The sequence below is a fragment of the Periplaneta americana genome, chromosome 3 (assembly GCF_040183065.1).
Source record: "Periplaneta americana isolate PAMFEO1 chromosome 3, P.americana_PAMFEO1_priV1, whole genome shotgun sequence".
Classification (NCBI taxonomy): Eukaryota; Metazoa; Arthropoda; class Insecta; order Blattodea; family Blattidae; genus Periplaneta; species Periplaneta americana.
In genome coordinates, this window is record NC_091119.1 from 45,499,736 (window position 1) to 45,522,615 (window position 22,880).

The 22,880-nt window shown below is 36.7% G+C and overlaps 1 protein-coding gene across 13 annotated transcripts in view; it reads left to right on the forward strand.

Annotated features, from left to right (window-relative positions):
* Positions 1-22,880, forward strand: part of pHCl-1 (pH-sensitive chloride channel 1) — a 481,286-nt gene that overhangs the window by 271,670 nt on the left and 186,736 nt on the right. The gene's annotated exons all lie outside the window — the stretch shown is intronic.

The window sequence follows — 22,880 nt, forward strand, 5'->3', positions numbered from 1 at the left end:
AAGTGAAATAGCTACTGATAATACACACTACACCAGACAGCTGCGTGGACTATACTCTACCTACAACAGGCATACGTCATTCCGACGTAACTTTCCGGCGAGCTGTTTGGACGGCTCTCCCGCTCCCAAGGAGCGGCCGCGCTCAGTGAGCGCCGTTTATGCAGGCCTGCTGTATAATATGATGCATCGCATTTAAAGTCAAGAAATTCGGAACCAATAGCAAGAACGGCAACCGCTACCCACCGAGGACAGTCCTCTTTAAGCACTGAAGGCCTGAACTGGCTGACACGATCACAGGTCCGACAGGTAAGCGGGGGCAATCTGGAGAGATTGGGCGCCCATCGCATGAAGCCGTGCATTCTCCAGGGACTCGACATGCAATTCTCGAGTTGCTCATGTGTGCTTCTCGCCCCGCCCAGTTCAGTCAGTGAGATTGAATATTGCATGTCGGTGGACTGAAAGGTTAGACATTTTCACTCAGCCAAGCTGACACACATTGCCACAGCTCCCATCATTATGACGAATTGTTTGTTCAACGCACCTCCCGCCGACACTCGTGTGGTGATGTTCCTGGCTACAAATTCAGAGAATCCACATTTGATTCCAAGCAGAGAAGAGGATATTAATCTGACTTTCAGTTCCATTTTCTTCTGTTACATGCATGCAAAATTACTAATAATAACAATAAGGATGACAGTAATAATAATAATAATAATAATAATAATAATAATAATAATAATAATAATAAGATGCCCGTTAATAATATTTATTTATTTATTTACTTATTTATTTATATTTATTTATTTACGTGCCGGACAATAGCCATAGGCCAATAAAAGTCCAGCACAGTGATACAATTAATACAATAAAACGAACAACTATGGTACAAATTAAATAATTGAAACAACAACAAAATGAAGAACATAGATTACAATACAGATAATACAATATAATATTTGTTTTATTCAGTCTTATGACAAATCAATTATTAAAACAATGACATAGATTTCTTAACATGTAGTCATTGAGTTTTATACAGGGACATCATTTTATTTTTACTAAAATTTTTAATATTAACCTGGCTATATCTTTGGATTAAGGTCTAGAACTGGAAACACCGCTTGCTCCCCCTTCCAAGACTGGAGTTCGATGATACTGGCGTAAAATACAAATCACTTCACTACGTATAGGAGGGAAGAAAAGTAGTTCATCCATTTATGTAAACTAGGAAATATCGCAGTTTTGAGTTTGATCATTTTCATTAGGTTTTTGTTTAATCAAAATACAGTACTGTACTGTATTAACACTTAGTGTTTTTGCTGACGAATTGAGCTATCCATTCGGACGTATTAATTATGCAGTGTATATTGTACTGTTACAGCACATTAGCGTACAATATAGAGAATGAAGTTAAATTTAAAATATAATCATAATATGGATATTTAAACACATTTTTGAAAATGGTGGCCGTAGATTTCGATACACGCTTCAGTTCTTTTGTGCATATTATCGCACTATAGACTATTTTACCTAATTCCAATTACCAGTTTCGTCCTTCGTACGATAACTCATGTTGAAATAATTCTGTATCTACTCTATAAAAGAGTACCTTACGTACTGTAAATTTAATCTTCACTTCTACCCAATCCGAAAAGATAAAATTACTCAGAAATGCTATCTACTGTCCGTTCAAGTGGTTTTGTCGCAGGGTCGTAGAAAAGGGGGGAAATCACATGACAGTTAATTACTTAACGAGGCCCTTTTATTTAAGTTATTTTAAACAGTTGTATAATATTACGTAGACTCCAATTCCTAACAGAAATTAATGTTTTCAGAAAAGAGCTAAGACAGCCCAGCTACTAGACTTTACAGAGGGGCGAGCAGAAGCGGGTGGGGGAAACCGGGATACTACGTAGGCAAACGGACAGTACCTATGCGAAACTATGATTCAATATTGAAAGCTCTTTCGTCACTGGAAAACGCGAACATATTTCTGGAACGTACTATAACTCACTAACTCAGTACTGTATATGCGGTCTTGTTCTGTGTGGAGAACGATTGGAAGTTTACTAGTAGAAGGGGTGGAAGTGAAGTACATTCAAAAACTCAGGTACAATAAAAATTGAAGTAAAAATAAAATGATGTCCCTGTACAAAGTAAGTTACGAACGTCTTCGCCCATTCAGGCATCTTCAGGTTCTGTGTACAATATCTTATTATTAATCTGTACGATAATTACAATGATAGTCGATGAGATGAACTGTTTAAAATTGACCATGATATATATAAAATGTACAAACATATGCATAATTAAAATGTAATCATGTTACAAGATCATAAAATTGTGAAAATTGTGAACAACGTAGTGTTTTACATTTTAAACTTCATAATACTCAGTGTAGATCTTGTTTTGTGGATTCCATTAAAATGATGAATTGTATCTGAAATATATAATTATGAAATAGAAAAGAGCAAACCTTCAGACTTAAGAGTGTGATTGGATTGAATTACCAAATGTACTCACGTTATTAAAACGTGGCAACTGCACAGGCTTTTGTGATATACCATTATGATCTGAAGTAGTGAAAACTTTAATGTCAAAAATTTTGAAAATTCTAAAGTATTGAAATATACGAATTATGTGAACATACTTACGAAGACACGAGGCGATCTTGCTGCTTTAGATACTATGGCTAATGTGACGCGAGCGATGTATGTGCTCGTGTAGTTTTCATTACAGATAAACACTACTTCAGATGATAATGGTATATCACAACAGCCTGTGCAGTTGCCACGTTTTAATAACGTGAGTACATTTGATAATTCAATCCAATCACACTCTTAAGTTTGAAGGTTTGCTCTTTTCTATTTCATAATTATATATTTCAGATACAATTCATCATTTTAATGGAATCCACAAAACCAGATCTACACTGAGTATTATGAAGTTTAAAATGTAAAACACTACGTTGTTCACAATTTTCACAATTTTATGATCTTGTAACATGATTACATTTTAATTATGCATATGTTTGTACATTTTATATACAGGGTGTTTCAAAATAGAGGGCATAATTTCAGGTATGTATTCCCCATATGTAGGCAATACAAAAAGTTCATTACAACATGTGCCCGGAAACCCTTGGTTTTCGAGTTATGGCCTTCAAAACAGTGATATTCTTCTCGGAGGTAGGTACCATGACAGAAGATATTAACAGAGGACACTCCAACAGTTAATTCCGAGGCGAAGGGTTCATTGAGTGTTGTGTTTGGCACTGTACTCAAATCAGGAGCTAGCAGAAGTGCACTTCATGTACGGTAAGGCGGACAGCAGTGCTGCACTGGCTCGTCGTTTGTACCAGGAGAGGTAGCCTGATCGATGGATAGCGAGAAGTGGCCCAACTGCTTGGCCTCCACGCTCACCCGATTTCAACCCTATCGATTTCTACTTGTGGGACCATTTAAAATCATTGGTGTATTCGTCTCCGGTGCCCGACATGGACTCCCTTCGGAATCGAGTTGTGGCAGGTTGTGAGGAAATATGCAATACTCCTGGAATTTGGGATCGTGTTCACAGGGCCATGAGACATCGATGTGAGGTCTGTATTCAATCAGGAGGTGGACATTTTAGCAGAAGGTGGACATTTTGAACATCTGTTGTAAAGACAACTACCTGCGGGAAGAAAAACGTTCCGGTGAATATTACTGTTTTGAAGGCCATAACTCGGAAACCAAGCATTTCCGGACACCTGTTGTAATGAACTTTTCGTACTTTCTACATATGGGAGTACATACATGAAATTATGCCCTCTATTTTTGAAACACCCTGTATATCATGATCAATTTTAAACAGTTCATCTCATCGACTATGATTGTAATTATCATACAGATTAATAATGAGATATTGTACACAGAACCTGAAGATGCCTGAATGGGCGAAAACGTTCGTAACTTACTTTGTATAAAACTCAATGACTACATGTTATGAAATATATGTCATTGTTTCAATAATTGATTTGTCATAAGACTGAATAAAACAAATATTAAATTGTATTATCTGTATTAACATTGACAATCTGAATATTTACAACATGCTTTCTAAGTTTATAGATTACAATAATTAATTTACAAGAATTAATATATTATATTTTATGGAAAGGAGTTGATTCTTACAAAAGTATTACCAATTTGTGTAGAAATATTATGCTAATAATATTAGCAAAGACATTGCCAAGTTCTAAAACTTCTATACATTGAATGGATCGAAATCGCCTACATGTGTGTTAGCATGTTTAATACGTCTGGAGACTGGCAAGAAAGATTTAGAATTTCTAATAGAAGAGTTCGTCCTTCATAGGAATACGAAAGCTGACACTGTTTAAGAAAGATTGACAATTAATGTCACCTTTATGGATCTTACATAAGAATAAGTACTCGAGATCATGATGTCTAGCATACAAGCTTCGACATTTAAAGTGCTCGAATTTTTTATCATAGTTATACCACAGTGTAGTATATACAGTAACGAAGCTCAATACGTAATAAATATGCATCCATAGATAGTTGGTAACCACTAGGATCGCTACTATCGCCTCATTACAGACAATGCGAAATAGTACCTGAACAGTCCATTGTTCCTAGCACCCTCAAAACTCAAGCTTCGTGACTGTATATACTAGACTGTGGTTATACCAGGAGTTATTAGACAGAAATCTGTACGAACATAATGATATAGATTTCCTTTGAATATTTTCCAGTTTTGCCGAATCAGTACTACTAATAGAGTTCGAAACTATAGACGCATAATTAATAATAATAATAATAATAATAGTAATAATAATAATAATAATAATAATAATAATAACAATAATCTGACACAGCTATACTTGCAATAGCATTCTGTCAAACAATTACAATTTTTTTACTTGGTTATTTAACGACGCTGTATCAACTACTGAGATGGAATAGTTGTTAGCAAGATGGTATTTGACGAAATGAGAACTTTCGCCTTTTGGTTAGGGAATACCTCGGGAAAAAATGCAACCAGGTAATCGGACCAAGAGAGAATCGAACCCACTCTAGATCGCAACTCCGAATATGCAGACAAACGCACTACAACCTGAGCTATGCCAGTGGCTACAATTACAAAATGGAGATATAAACTTTACTACAAGAAGCTATCATAACAGACAGAAATACAGTATCATAAAGATTAAATTGCTTATTCTGATTCATAATCTTCAATACAGAAGCGCCGATGTAATTAATATTGATATTATTAATTATTGATATTAAGAAAATGACAACAGGTCTCCTTCATTTGAGTAAGGACTTATTCCACTTAAAATTATGAAAATGGTAACAACGGTCAATTTTGTGATATAAGTTATTGTAGGAAGCACAAAAAACGATCCTCTTGGATACAATTAGTATTGTTCACCTCTGTGGAGTAACGGTTTGCACGTCTGATCCTGAAACTAGGGGGCCTGAGTTTAAATCCTGGATTGGACAAGTTACCTGGTTGAGGGTTTTTCGAGGTTATACCTCAACCCATTGAGAGCAAATGATGAGTAATTTTCAGCGTTGGATCCTGGACTGATCTCGCCAGCATTATCACCTTCACATCACTGATACGCTAGATAACCAAAGCAGTTGATAGAGCGTCGTAAAATAACCAGCTAAAAAAACAATCGGTATTGGACAGATTGAAATGTAAAGCTGTATCTCACTGATGCATTAGTTCCATAATTTGAAAATCCATTTAATATAAATACAAAACAATAACAGCAATAATAATAATTGTTTTAAAGTTATTAGTTGATTCTATGAAATTTATATTGGTGAAATTGACTCTTCTACCACTACTACGATTTCCCGTCGTTAGTAACCCGCTATTGTTTGACTAAAGCAATGGCGGGCATTCCTGCGGCATTGCCGCAGTGATGTCAGACCTCAGCGAAGCATCAAACTTAACCCCTACCTTCCCCTTCCCCCACTCCATGAAAATACTGCGCATGTACGTGGCGGATTATAGTGGATTGCTATATTTCGGAGCTTCATTAGTGATACAATGTCTTTCGCAGAATCATATGAATCGAGAGGATATCACACTTACAAGAAAGGCGGTTTTTTCATTTCTCATGTTTAGGATCAGTTACAAATATTCAGGACGCGAACTTAAATATGTACATTCTTAAAATAGATCACCTGTTATACGAGTTCAAAGAACACAGATTCAGTGATTTTCAAGGGATGGAGAAAGATTTCAATATTTTTGTCACTCCTTTTCATGTTTAAATTGAAAATGTTATCCCAGAATTGCAGTTAGAGGTACTGAATTTGCAGAATGATAGCCTCTTGAAAGCAGAATATGAAGGTCTGCTGGGGGTTAAAATTATTTTAAAGATATCCAGTACTACATATCCACTGCTTAGACAGTTTGCTTCAAAAATAATGAGTACCGTCATTTCTCACAACTATGGTCCTGGAACATAACTATTGTCCACGATACAACTATTCAAATTTTGTACCCCATAGCGTAGTACCTCGTTTATCTATATTTTTGCTGTACTATAGTTTTAATTAAAGTCACTGCAGCTATCTACGAACGGTCTATGTTACTTCTACAATGATCTTTGAATGGTTGTATCGTGAACCATAGTTGCGTTCCAGGACCATAGTTATGGGAAATGCCGGTATGTATTCATAAACTTACCAGTGCGAACAGCTGTTTTCTAAAATGAAATTTATAAAGTCCAGCCATAGATTCCGCTTAAGCGATGCTCATCTTCTTGCTCAACTAAAAATAGCATGCACAGATATAAATCCCAATTTCGAGGAAATTGCTTTGAAAAATGATTAATTAAATATCACGTGAATGAACTCTTCTAATTACATATGGTAGGTAGGAATGTAGTGGCGCAACTGTCTGTAAACCGTCATTGCACTGTAGAGTGCAACCCCTCCCATAGTATGTAGTTGCCATTTAAATCTTGTCTTTTGGGTTGCTTTCATTTTGCCCACCACTGGACTAAAGCCTGGAATTTCACCTATTTAGAATAGCGTCTGAAGCTGCTCGAGACAAATTGTGTAGCGCATTGAACCTCCCTCCACTTGCATGTCAATTCTTTCCCATCTGGCGCGATTCTCGCCGACAGCTGACTGTTGAATATTGTCAATAGACACGTGGCCATACGTCGGGGATTCCCTCATGTATGTAGCTGAAATAAAGCTGCCTGCGTCGCGAGACAGGTTCTCCATCTCTTGCGCAGCCCCTCAAGGCAACAAGGATCGCAGCGTCTTCCCGTAATCATGGATGCTGTCTGCTGCAGCGGCACCGAACGAACTGACTCGATATTAAGAGAGATCGAAACTCGACCCTACACACATGGCTGAGATTTCCTCCCATGAAATCCCTTCAGGGCAGGGGCCTCCTACTTACGTAGGGGTAGCTCGTTTGTTTGCTCACTTGGGGAGCCAGTCCGTGTCAGTTTGAGTGGTTTTCCTATATGTCTTCAGGCCTAGTTACCCAATCACTTCCTGAGCTAATTCTCGGATATTCTAATACTATTTATAATACTATATAATACTAATCTTATACTATTTGTGTCTCCAGTTTTTTTTGAGCGTGATTGCCTCCTAGTCTACATTTCCGTCACACTATCTTGCCACTTTATGTCTGAAGCACTTCACTGCACTGCACTACACCTTGCTATCTCTCTCCCTTGAGTTTTCCAATGTACTCTGTCCCTGTCGATCCTTGCTGTCTGGAAGTCATCCGTCCATCTACATTTGGGACGTCCCCTCCTCCTTTTCCCAGTTCGGACGTCCCACATTGTTGTAGCGTAAGCTCATTTATCCTAATAATAATAATAATAATAATAATAATAATAATAATAATAATAACAATAATAATAAAAAATAGCAATTTATTTTATTTTACCTCGCAGAAATAAGGCCTTAAGGCCTTCTCTTCCACTCAACCAAATCTACAATTAATACAAATGCATAAATAATAATAATAATAATAATAATAATAATAATTTTATGGTTATGAAATTTGGACTCTCACTTTGAGAGAGGAACTTAGATTAAGGGTATTTGAGAATAAGGTGCTTAGGAAAATATTTGGGGCTAAGAGAGATGAAGTTACAGGAGAATTGAGAAAGTTACACAACACAGAACTGCACGCATTGTATTCTTCAACTGACATAATTAGGAACGTAAAATCCAGACGTTTGAGATGGGCAGAGCATGTAGCACGTATGGGCGAATCCAGAAATGCATATAGAGTGTTAATTGGGAGGCCGGAGGGAAAAAGACCTTTGCGGAGGCCGAGACGTAGATGGGAAGATAGTATTAAAATGGATTTGAGGGAGGTGAGATATGATGATAGAGAGTGGATTAATCTTGGACAGGATAGGGACCGATGGCGGGCTTATATGAGGGCGGTAATGAACCTCCGGGTTCCTTAAAAGCCAGTAAGCCAATAATAATAATGTGAAATACTATTATTGAAACTTATCTAATTTACCAGTTAAGCTGAATACATTAGAAATGTAAAGATAATTACTTAGGACTATCATTTATAAAGTAAAAATACAATAACATATGAAGAAAAAAATCAATTCATTGAACTAGTCTGGAAAAAACTCAAATTATTAAATTTATTCCTTAAGAGTATTACATTTAAGAGCGAATGTAATTTACTAAGCCTGTTGAATTAGGTAACTGTTCATTTTAATATTGAAAGACGATCATCAAAGCGTTTCCTTATAAGGACAGGAATGAAACATCACTTTTGAAGAGGTGTCCTTAAACTTTTGGTAGAAATTGTAAATGCTTCCTCCATGTTTTCTCAAATTGGGCCTCTAGAGGTGAAAATAAATTATTCAACGCCACAAAAAACACTATGGCAATCAGGGAGAAAAAACATGAATGCCATTGATTCTGAATGTTCTTCGTGGATTCTCTAAGTCAACACGCTCAGACTGTATAAATCTCTGCTTGCAACAGTGGTGGATACAAGCAACACACATAGCAGACAATGAGCTCCAGCTGTATTCAGATGTAGGGCTGCACGAGACGATTACTCCAGCCGCCGTGCAAGATTGTCGGCGTGTCTCAGAGAGGAGCGCTGTTTAAATTTCAGTCAGACAATTCATAATCTTGCAGAACTACAGCGAAACGGCACCAGCCGATGCTTGGCAGCGTTCCCGAAGCCGAGATACAGCGAAGAATTTTTCTTCTAAATCGCTTTAATATTTCCCTCTCCATTAAGCAGACAAGACACGGTGGGCGCCAGGCCTCGACACATCAGTGTCAAATTTCTCTTAGTCTCTGATATTAAAAACTTGTTTTTATTATTCCATTTGTTTTCGGAAAATTGGTCACAAAATGTAGTGCATCTCTGGATATTCATACATTTCTCCCGGTTGGTGAGTTCATAACAAAATTATTAGTTAAAGTTCATTGTCCTGCGTCTGTGAAAATGAAGCAATTGAAGTAAAATGCAAGGTCAGCAACTGATGTAGCTCATATGTATGGAGCCCGACTCGAAATCTGAAGTTACGTTTGAGTACGGGTTCGAGTCCCGCTTGGGTTGATTATTTATGGGTTATCTGCAAGAAATTCCATGGCTAGATAACCAATTAAAACAATTTTGGTGGTTCGTGACTGAAGATCACTGACTTATTTCTTCCTTGTACCGCCATGGTGCTCTAGTGGACAGAGCGCTGGACTTTATAATCCTATGGACCCGGATTCAATCCCCGGTGTACCCTCCGATTTATAGTTTGTCCTGGGCAAACCCATGGTCCTGAGGTAGTAGAGGGGTTTTCTCCAGGATCTCCGGTTTCCTGTGACATCATTCATCAACATCTCATTTCATGGCGGGTGTAGCGAAGACTAGCCTCCTATGGTGCAAACTGGACAACGACTCTGGCGGTAAATTTGTTCTACACAATTGGCTTCATATGGGTGAATGATTAACAGTCAAGTAGTACACGTTGTGGAGTAACGGATAGCACGTCTGACCATGAAACGAGCGGATTCGGATTCAAATCCTGGTTGGGACAAGTTCCCTGGTTGGGGTTTTACCAGCGTTTTCCCTCAACCAATTGAAGCAGAATTACTGGGTAACTTTCGGTTGGACCTCGGACTCATTTCGTCATTATTAATTCACATATCATTATCATCATCATCATTATCATCGCCCGGGTTAAGGTCACAGTGCGACATGCTGTACTTGTACAACCCAGAAACAAAATTTGGGGCACTTGAATTTTCCAAGTTCCAGTTATAACATACTACGCATGCTCAGTGCTGCACAAGAGCGCTGCCGTTGGACTACCAAATCATTCACAGAATAGGAGTCGTAAGCATCATAAGCCTCTGGCTGCAGTGCTAGTCTTCGGATCCCTCCTTCGTGCAAGAGAAAAAACAGTCAAGTATCGCCATTTACTTACTTACTTACTTACTTACTTAAGGTTCATTGCCGCCCTCACATACAGTAAGCCCACCATCGGTCCCTATCCTGAGAAAGATTAATCCAGTCTCTACCATCATATCCTAACTCCCTCAAATTCCTCAATCATCCCATCTATGTCTCGGCCTCCCCAAAGGTCTTGTTCCCTCCGGCCTCCCAACTAGCATTCTACATGCATTTCTGGATTCCCTCATACGTGCTAAATGCCCTGCCCATCTCAAACGTCTAGATTTAATGTTCCTAATTATGTCAGGTGAAGAATAAAATGTATGCAGTTCTGTGTTGTGCAACTTTCTCCATTCCCCTGTAACTTCTTCCCTCTTAGCCCTAAATATTTTCCTAAGAACCTTATTCTCAAATACCCTTAACCTCTGTTCCTCTCTCAAAGTGAGAGTCCAAGTTTCACAACCATACAGAACAACCGGTAATATAACTGTTTTATCAATTCCGCGCTAAACATACCTAGTTTAAGGCGTTATTTTGCAAGTCGGAAAGTCGCAGGTTCGATTCTCAATGGCGTCATGGATTTTCTGCATTGATCTAATCTTTCTGGCCACATTATGTTTCTGGAGTTTACTCAGGTTCAGACAGAAATGAGTACCAGGGATATTCCCTTGAGGATAAAGACAGCAGGTATAGCTCGCGCAAGGAACGATTACCGAAAAGCAATGGTGGCGTTGCTGTCTATTTTGACGTGTGTATGTAGGCACGCCGAGGGGAGAGAGGTGCGAGCCGATGGAAGTACTGTCTCTTCCAAGTAGATGAATAAATGAGAATATCGCTGTGGAAATAAAGAATGTAGCAAGAGAAAAATTCGAAGCTAATTAAACGCGCAACATATGTTACGAATGAAATAATAATACCGTGCGATACAAGACACGTATTCACATGCAATGGAACAAGCTAAAGTCATTATGTAACTATCACAACGCAAGACTGATTGTATCGATGTCATTTCTCTTCCGACTGTACTCTTAAATATCAAGCTATCTCGTGACCTTTCCTGTCGCACTCTCTTCCTTATCGCATTGTTTCATTAGCATTCCTTCCGTCGGTATTCCCTGCTTGCGAGACTTATACGTCCCTACTGCCATTAATACCGATTATCCGTACAGTTGAGAGCTTTAACTGTTCCTCCATGGCCTATGATGACGTGTTATAATTCAAGAGAGACTTGTGATTCTAAATCAGCGATGGGCGTTTGAGTGCATTTGCCCTCCGTGCGCAAGGAGAATTCCAAGTGCGAGCGCTACAGCGCGCTGTAGTGTGCCAGCAGCTATAACAGATCTTACACAGCTTTTAAATGAGCTACATTTAGGACTTCAGGGAAAAGAAATTCTTAATACACAATTTGCTGATAGAATTGCAGCTTTTAAGGAGAAATTGCTGTTATGGATACGTCAAATGCAAAAGGGCGAAATATATCATTTCCCATCCTTATGTAAGCGCATAGAATTTTGAACAATGAAAATTTCGAAATGCACGCATGTATTCTATCCGGTCTATTAGAGGAATTTACATCAAGGTTCCACGATTTAGATTGCCTGGAAATGGATTTGCGTATTTTTGCTACATGTTCTGATTCCAACTGATTATTGATAACGTCCCCCCTTCATTATAGTGTGAATTGATTAACCTACGATGTGATCGAGAGATGCGAGCGAAATATGATTCAAGGTCGAGTCTTATGCAGTTTTATGACGGATTCCCAAGAGGACGCTTTCCCAATCTGCATAAGCTGTGTGAGAAAGTTTTGTGTTTATTTGGTTCCACTTATAGATGTGAACAGTTATTTTCTATTACGAAATTAAACAAATCTCAAACAAGAAACGATGGGCTTTTAACGGCAGTTCTTCGCATAGCTTGTGCTAATACAGTTTCTCCAAATCTTGAGAAATTGAGTAATATGAATTAATGTGCAACAGACATGTTTTTTTTGTGTTTAAGGAAGTGTTTCATTACTTTGTGTTCTTATTTAGTTTGGTAGAATAACATTTTCTTTTGAAACATACAGTACGTACCGCAACTTGAATAAACCGGTTTTCGTGCACCCTATAAGCACACGTCTCTCATAGTACACCGTGCAAGCACAGAGTGCATAATTCTGCCCAACCCTGATCTAAATGATGCCGGGTTGTGAGTTCGACTCGTCGGACTTTGCCGAGATTTTCCCGACTTAATTTCAACGCTGGAAACCTCTTTGCTGAAAGCATCGTGAAACTACTACAACTACTTTCATAAACCTTTCAGCGGTAATTGACGTAATTGAGATGAAACATTTAATGAATAATCAGCATTGTTTCCCTCACAGGTCTAGGAATTTGACAATTTTTCACTCCTGTAATCCTAGTGAATATTTTAATTTCACAGACGTCAAATCGGCTTCTATAAATTTGCACCTCCAAACCGCACGGAGATCGATAAGCCTCTGCTATACACGACGACACGAGCGTCGCGCCTCATCGCAGCTCGCTTATCTCGCCGCACACGTGTATAATTTCCGCAGCTGGGACACATCGCCGGTCCTTTCAGCTCAGAACGGACCGATCTCTGCAGGACGTCATGGCTTCCGCATTTCGTAACGCTATATCGAGGCGAGCGTGAGCGGTCCAACGCTGTAGTTACAATCGATAGTCGTCGTCGGTGGTCCGAGGGTTGCTGGGCTTGCTATTTGATAAGAGGTTCGCCGGTTCAAAGCACAAGGACGATAAAGTGCAGCTCATGTTTCAACGGTAGTCCCAGACACACTTACTGTTATGAACTAGCAATGCACGACCTCTGTTGATGCAAACTGTAGCAAGTAAGAAAACATTCCTCTGCCACATGTTTGTGGTTATATAAAATGGATCAATAATCACTATTCTTGCCGAAAGCAATGGTGAATTATACAGAAGAGCTGTATTCAGGGCGGTTTTGGACTGTTTGACGCCTGCGTGCTAGAGATATTTGGCCGCCCTAATCAAAGCAGATCGCGAGTAAATCACACCCTAACCCAGTGATGTCAAAGCAAGCGCATTTTTCTGACCTTGACGTCGTGCGCGGGCAACAAGAGCTTGGTATGGAAGAAGAAATAAGCAGCCTGTTAGATTAAGAAAACAGTGGTGCATAAACTTCAAACGGAACGTGAAATTTTATGTCGTTATTTTTATATGGTTTCTTTCTGTTTGATATGATCTATATTGTCTGTAAAACAAAAGTACTAACACCAATTTCTTAATATTGCAGTTGTGTTTTAAACGTTAATAACATAATAAAGAGTTAAGAAGGAATATTCACATAAATTCCATAGTAATACAACTATACTGTACTAAGTGAATGAAACACATTATTCATAAAGGAAGTGATATCCCAAAGGAAGAGATTGAGTATGACATAATAAGTTGGAATTGATATTGATGGTATCTTTAGCCTTATGAAAGTAATCAATGAACTAATCAAAACAATATTATAGTATAAAGCAAAGTTACCTAGGTACTGTATATGTTTTGAGTGTAACTAATATTCCATAACAAAACTCTTATCGCATTATTCTTTTAAGGTGATATTGGTGAGCAACTTCTTATCATCAGAATATTAAATTATTTTCTCGAAACCTGATGAAGCTATAGAACTGGCATTTTTACAACACGTGAGCATAAATCTTTTGCTTATGGTGTAACAGTAGTTGCTTTGTTAATTCATTTCCTTACAAACATTTTCAATGCGAATATTTTCAAAATTTGTAATACACTATCTTCAGTAATACGTATATTTACGAAAACATTATTTCATTACCTATAAGGCTACTAAATAAATAGGCCTATATTTAAAAATTTCGCTTTTCTATAAAAAAAAAGTTGAGAAAATATTCTTTTTCAATAAGAAAAAAACAAACTTGTGAAAAATGTACATTAAAATTAAAACGTACATTCTTATAATACACTTATACTTCTCAGACAAATCTAAAAATTAACATGGATACAGTTTTAATAAGTTCTCTTTCCTTCATCTGTTGAATCAGTGCTGGCCATCCCTGTATATAGCTCGACCAAGCGGCATATACTACCTCTTTCGTCTGTCTCTTTCCTTTCCACTGTAAAGCGCTCAAGCTCTCCTGGGCTCTAAAGCGTGCGCTTGCGCCTATGGACATCAATTGACATGACTGCCCTAATCCACCCCATGGGAGACTATTAGTATGGTTTGGTGACAGCTCCATGTATTTGACAAAGAAAAATTCATAAGATATTTTATACAATTATAGTATTTATTTTAATTTTAAAATAATAATTGCACAAAGTATCATACAGATGCAAAACCTCCTATTTTGCTCAGAAACCGATTTTGGTCCAATACCATAGTAATCATATTTCTTACACTCTCAAACTAATGCGAAAGTTATTTTTTGCCATTTCCTGTTATATTTCACTGAAAATGATATTTAAATTTATGATATTTTTTTCAAAACCTTCTGTTTTATGTTTTCAGTCCAAAATCTACTACCTTATAATATATTAATTTAAAAATTGTTATCAAACTTTAAAGTATTCTAGTACATTAAGGACGTAGAATGGAATAAAATATCCGTAAGATAAGAATAAACACGTGTTTTTTTAATTGGCTCGTATATTTTAAAGGAAGAAATTTTTCTCCTGCCTGTAAAAACAACTGAAAGTGAAATAGCAGGTTTTGAAAATTGTTAACCACTAATTAGAACAACGCTCATAAAATAAATAATATAAATCATCACCATCATCATCATCATCATAATCTAGCTTCCAAAAAGTTGGGAGTAGCTATACAGAGTGTTTCCGAGGTGGTGTTACAAACTTTCAGGAATGATGGCGAAGGGCACATATATCAATTTGAGATATGGAACCCTGGTCCGGAAATGACGGAGCCGAAAGTTACAAGCAAAAACGTTGTGTGGAAATGAAATAATTTTATTCCTCTGTACATCTTATTTATGTATATTTATCTGTACATCTTACACATACTGTATCCATCTGACGTTGTTTACGTTGTCTACTTACAGTATTCCATTCAGTGCGCTGTCTGAGGGGTGGGGACAGGAAACTACACTAAAGCAATGCAGATAGCGTAATATGTAATGGACATGGTCGGTTCTGATATACACGTCTGTAGACAGCAGTGGTTGCGTACAAGTTGCAGTCGATCAGTCGATCAGCCCTAGTGAAATGGAGGAGTACACGAGAGCGGAATATGCAGACCTGATTTTCGAATACGGATGAGCCAATGGGAACAGTAGACAAGCTTACAGATTGTATCGGGACAAGTACCCACGTAGGAGACATCCAGCCCATACCATCATTCCACGACTGTTCCAAAGGTTAAAGGAAGGAGGGCACGTGTTGCGAAATTACAAATCTATTTCCACACAACTATTTTTGCTTATAACTTTCGACTCAGTCACTTCCGGACCATGATTCCTTATCTCAAATTGATACATGTGCCCTTCCCCATCATCCCTGAAAGTTTGTAACACCAGCCCGGAAACACTCTGTATAGTATTTATTTTAATTTTAAAATAATAATTGCACAAATTATCATACAGATGCAAAACCTCCTATTTTGCTCAGAAACCGATTTTGATCCAATACCATAGCAAACATTATTTCTTACACTCTCAAACCAATTTTAAAGTTATTGTTTGCCATTTCCTGTTATATTTCACTGAAAATTATATTTAAAAGTATGATATTTTTTTCCAAAACCTTCTGTTTTATGTTTTTCAGTCCAAAATCTGCTACCTTATATGTTAATTTAAAAATTGTTAGGAAACTTTAAAGTATTCTAGTACATTAAGGACATAGAATGGAATAAAATATCCGTAAGATAAGAATAAACATGCCTGTAAAAACAACTGAAAGTGAAATAGTAGGATTTGGAAATTGTTAACCACTAATTAGAACAGCGCTCATAAAATAAATAATATAAATCATCATCATCATGATCTAGCTTCCAAAATGTTGGGAGTAGCTATATAAGTGAATAATAAAACAGAATACAAATGCTGTTACTACTTCTTTTTAGGTATAAAAACTGAATAAAGGTAATTATGCGTATGATATGCGAAAAAGCGTTCTGTTGTGGGCCGCTTTCTTTCCTGAGAGTAACTGTAGTAGTGGGAGAAGTCCAACCTAGGCCTATAGTTCTTCTGTAGTGTTCTTCTTATAAACATACGCATTTTCTAGGTTATGTTGAGTTAAGTTACCGGTACCTTCGATTTGAGCTTCAGTAAGTGACTGCCGACCTTTTCATTATGAATTAGCATATATTATACATAAACCCATATATTTTCATGCTTTACTTTTAGAGTTCCTATAATCCATTCTGTGTATCGTAAGTGCAATCATGCACAACTGAACCCTGTTCCAAAATTCCCAAAGATAAGAATGATTCTACTTTAAAATGTGTGTTGATAAGAACTACAAAATTATACAGGTAATAATTTTTGTTTTAGTTAAATCTTAGACTTCAAAACTAGTGAAAGAATAATATGATGAAGATAATAATAATAATAATAATAATAATAATAATAATAATAATAGGCCTAATAATAATAATAACATTGTATTACTTAAACGAAAATGCTAAGTATAATACTGTACAAAATATTTGTATTATAAGCGAAAGTGGCTTAACACAACTGAATAATATTATTCAAAGTTACAGAAATAGGCACAAAAGACCCATTGCAGTGATTATTAGACGAGAAAAATTCGCTCTGGCGCCGGGGATCGAACCCTGGTCCTTGGTTCTACGCACCAAGTGCTCTAATCATTAAGCTATGCCGAAGTTCAATCCACCTGGGTTCGATACCCGGTTCCGGAGCGAATTTTTATCCTCTAATAATTATTGTCACCATAACAGATATATTCTGTAGGACCAAAAATTAATCTTTACGTAGACCCATTGGAGACTGAAGTAATCTAACCCCTCTCTACATCAATATTTCGCCATTCATTCCACTATCATTACCATCTGTTCTTAGGGCTTGAAATGAGCAAAAAAAAATGCATACATTATTATTATGCGAAAACACTTCCGAAGAATCTGTATCACTTATACACTTTCACTGTAAAATGAATTATATAAACTAAATAAAGAGACGTGGATTATTTATTTTATTTATTTATAAGGCCGTCAGGCTTTCTCTTCTCCTCTATCAGGGAATTACAACTACAATATTAAGAATACAATTTCAATTATAATTACAATTAATATTAAATTTACAAATACAATAAAAATCAAAGTACTAAAAGAATCAAAGTACTAAAAGAGTACTATATACTTTATCATCATCATTATCACCTTCGTTATAGACTATTTAGAATTAGGATTTGTGGCCTCTTTCTATGAATCCATTTTAAGAAACATGGTTCTGATCCTTCCATCGACGATGCCTTTGTCGTCTGAGATCTCCATGTCCTCGCTGGCAATGAATTGTCAATGTCTGTGTACTTCCACAAGTTGGTAAGATATTTCGAATGAAATACTTAAGCATTAAACGGATATTTTACCCGTATCGAACATAACTCTATGTTGAATCACACATAGGTATATCTAAATAATAATAATAATAATAATAATAATAATAATAATAATAATAATAATAATAATAATCATCATCATCATCATCGTCATTATCATCATGGTTTATTTAGCCTGGCAGAGTGAAAGCCATACGACCTTCTCTAACACTCAACCAGGAGTAAAACTGCGATACAAAAAAACACTACAAATTTACAAAATACAGCACAAAAAACTGAACTAGATAATCATAATACATTGCATAAATAACAGGTCAGTGGAAATGAGACATAATATATAACATATAGAAAGAAAGGAAAAGGTATAATAAAATGTGAACAGTGAGTCACAATAAATGAGACATATAAAGTATAAAAATACGAGACAACAACAATAATAATAATAATAATAATAATAATAAAAGTAAAGTACAAAGCATATAATGAACACAATATTTTTAGGTACACACAGCAAAGAAAATTAAGATTATAAGTAGCTCAAGTTATCACATGATGGACATCGGGAAATATGATTAAACAAAAACAGATAAAATAAAATAAATATCACTATAATAGGTCTATAAAAATGTAGTAAATACGTGGAAACATGCAATACCACACTTGTCATAACAGTAAGTTACTTTGGTAACTCGTCAAAAGATAATTCTCTAACTTGGATTTGAAAGACGACTTCAGGCGGCAGAGAGTTCCAGTGACGAGAAGTAGCAGCAGTGAAAGATGAGGAATACAGAGATGATGTGCGAGTGGAATTTATAGCGTGATATCGCGTTGTGATCAAGTATTAATATTATAATAGCAAGAGAGGGTATAGAAACGGGCGAATAAAGAAAGAAAAGAAATAGAGGAATTTGAATCATGAGAAGACCAATGGAAACTTTTAAAACATTGGAAGCTTATCTGTCCAACACTATAAATATCTAATGTAACTCTGAACAGAGGAACTCTCGTGTAGTCAGGCTTTTGTTCTTTGGGATGTATTCTATTATTCGGACAGATAATACTTGAAGACAACGTCTGCTGCTATTGTTAGTGGCAGAATATTTCAAACTTGTCGGAGGCTTTCGAGAGGACAAGGGAAGGGATGAGTAACAACTTCCCAGCCCGGACCTTTTTCTTGTAGCACTCTTCAAAGACAAGAGGATGGTGCTTGAGTATCAACGACACTGCAACGCGGAAAACTATAAACACAACATAAAATGGTGATTTTCCTATCGGCTCTCGTTTCAATTGGTTGTTTAGATCAATTAATGTATCTTAATTGAAATTTCGCTTTAATAAAATACTGTATAGGCCAATTAATAAAAAAATACATAATTTTGGGATATATAGGCCTAATCCTATTTATAAACACCACTTAAAGAAGTGAACTTTAATTTCTCTATTTGAAAAGTTCAGAACCATAGTGGGCCATATGCCGTTTACTAAAACCGTAGAAAACAAGGGTTAAAATGAAGTTATCTGTAGTAATGTCACGAGAGGTCTGAGATCTGCCGGTAAATCCACGAGCGAAGCGAGTGGATTTATCTGGGAAATCTCAGATCTCGAGTGACATTTATTAGGACTATTTCGTGAATAAAATAAAAATTTAAATAATATATCCCTAAAATTCGATCACAAAATGTTAAAATTGTATATTAATGAATACTTAACATATTCAGACATTGTGAAGTTGAAATACTCGTAGATGAATATCGATTATTGCACTAAAGAAATTCGATGTTATTATTCAGTAATGACAATTGCGAAAAGCGAAATACAGGTTTAACATTGTTAATTACATGTACTGCACTCTGGTTGGCAAGTTGGTATAGCGCTGGCCATCTATGCCCAAGGTTGCGGGTTCGATCCCGGGCCAGGTCGATGGCATTTAAGTGTGCTTAAATGTGTTAGGCTCATGTCAGTAGATTTACTGGCATGTAAAAGAACTCCTGCGGGACAAAATTCCGGCACATCCGGCGACGCTGATATAACCACTGCAGTTGCGAGCGTCGTTAAATAAAACATAACTTGTACTGCACTTTTCTCTTATTATTATAACAAATGCATTTTTATTATCTGCTGAAATCATAATTTAATTTAACAGTAACAGTGGGGACAGCTATATACAATGCTTATATATTCACAGTGAGACATGTTGCTACACAGTGAAGCCATCTCTGTATAGATAGGCCTAATTAAAACACGAATTTTATTATGCCATACGAAAGGCAGTTTGATCAAAGACATTATTACTATGCAAGGTCTTTGAGTTTGATATGCGATGATGTTACATAAATTTGAACGTGTATTAATTGTTTAATTTCAATACAAATGTTATAGGCTACAATTTTATAGGTTACGTTAGGCCTACCTGTGGAAGCAGGACCAATGCCAGCTGTGCCTTGTTTCGACCGTTACTTACAATGAGTGCTACACGAAAGCATTTTTTATAGCTCGACAAACGCATTCTCGCTGTAGTGTGTAACGGAACTAAAGCTGCATCTACACAGTTCAATATTGCAATCGCGTATGCGTGCAATCTGGGAAGAATAGAATCAAGTTTAAAAGGTACGTTCAATTAAGATGCATAAATATTTTGTGTCTACATGGTGCGCCGGTTTGAACGTGGTCTTCACTGCGTAAATATATTAATGAATTGTAAATATCAATCTTGCATTCATTGCTTTAAAGTTGAAAGAAAAGTTTAACCGTGCAGTTGCATCTTAATGTATTCATGATCATCAATTTACGGGGAAACAGTTGGCGACAACGACTAAACAAAAGAACGACCATGCGATAAATTGATAGCGATAAATCTAGCTGCAGAAATTATCGCAAAGCCTGACTGTGATTGGTTGGAATTCAAAATTTCATTACATTCATTGGTCGAAAATGGAATGACGTCATATAAACGAAATAGTCACCATAATTCAATGGAAATATATATACAAGTAATATAAAGTATACACATTAGAACTAAATGATATGTCAATCTTCATTAAACGATGGTATTCACGTAACTTGAACCCTTGCTTTCTCCGTTTTTAATAAATGGCGCTCTGAACCCTTCATTAATTTTTTTTTAGTTCCATTGCATTGGAGCCGAATTGTAGCTGTTGATAAAACAATATATTAAAGCAGAGACAGCCATTCGTGTTCATTTACACCCCATGCATTCAATGCTGTCAGTTGTGTACATTGTACTAAAGATTGCCTAATCTCTAGGCGTTCTTGATTTCTTGTCTCTTCAGTCAGTGATTGACAAACATCGATTTCAGCACTTAAAAAAGAGGACTAAAATACGTAATGAATCAATCATAAATATAACTTTTGTGACTCAATTAAGATATGGCTAGGACGAATAATATTAAACGGCGCTCAGGTTCTCAATAGAATTAAAAGTGAGAAAATTGGGCACAGTTCAGTTTATGTGAAAGTTATTACTACTGTTAGAATATTCCATTTAGAGCTCTATTATAAAACATTATCAGACCTATACGGAAACGGGATTTTCCGAGCAATTAGAAAGTATGGTACTCGGCTAGAATAATCCTAACATTCTAAATGAGGCAGGAATGTCACTTTTCAAACAACAGTTTGTAAATGCCTATAGTTTGAGATTTTAGTAGGTACTTTGTTTCTTACAGGAAGCAGCTAAAATGTATGTGTCCCACATCTCCTCTCATTTTCTCCTAATCCAGTAAAGCGAAACAGTGCTTGCAGTACTGTTGTGTCAGTCATTTCACTCAGTTCTCTAGTTTTAGTACTTACAGCATAAAGTGCAAGTGAGTTTATCTAATGCTTTTAACTAACTAAAATGACTCCTGTATTTTCAACCCTAACGACAAAAATAAAATCATGGATTGCGATGGATGAAACTTTCGCTACAGATGGAATAATAATAATGTGTCAAGTGTGCGGTAAAAAAGTCGGGTGCTCTATGAAATCATAACTGGAGAGTCTTACCTATCCTATACCAGCCAGATATTGGTATTAAATATGTTCATGACTTTACATATTTTGATACATATTCAGCTTATATTTCTTACATAAATATGTACATATTTCACACCTTGATATTACATAAAAATCCGGTCCCTAGTCATCACGATTGCAAGTCATGTGACTAAGTAGTTCGATTTGGAATGTCTACAAAGGTCGTGCTGTTCACCAAGATGACATTGGAGCTGTTGTACTGCTTGTTTACAGCTTGTAAACAGCAAGTAATTTATAGACCAGAGGAGACTATGGATGAAAGGGGTAGCGAGTATTACAGCTTTGGCGCATAGAAGGAGAAGTGAACAATTCACTGGATCTCTCATGAAAATTGTCATCTGCAAATGATAAATTGGCAACTTGATCTCGGAGACAGTGTAGCGAAACTTACTACGCTAGGCCACGAGAGGACTAAGTCACTTTGTGTACAAACAGCCAGCTTACTGCCTTTCGTTATAAATTATATTATTCACATCTTCTATTATAATACTTATAGGGCCTATTTTAAACAAATTATCACTACATGAAATGTCTGAACAAGGAATGGAATGGAATTTCGGGAGGAAAAACTGCGATCCAGCACTGCGACCTTTTACAATCTATTGGGCTAACCATCAAGCTAGGTGCACTCCAGACCCACCGGTTGACTACACTAAGGTTCGCTGCATACCCAGGTTTCGAGCAGGCAACCCTCTTCGTCCTTAGGCCAGCCCCCTTCGTGCGTTGTCAGCCGGCGTTCGGGGAATACTATGGATATGGAATGACGAAATAGAGAAATGTTGAAGGAATTATGTAGATGGCCAATATGAGGAAACGGGAGAACCCTGGGAAAAACCCAACTGCGACCTTGTTCCCCACAAGTGTCACTAG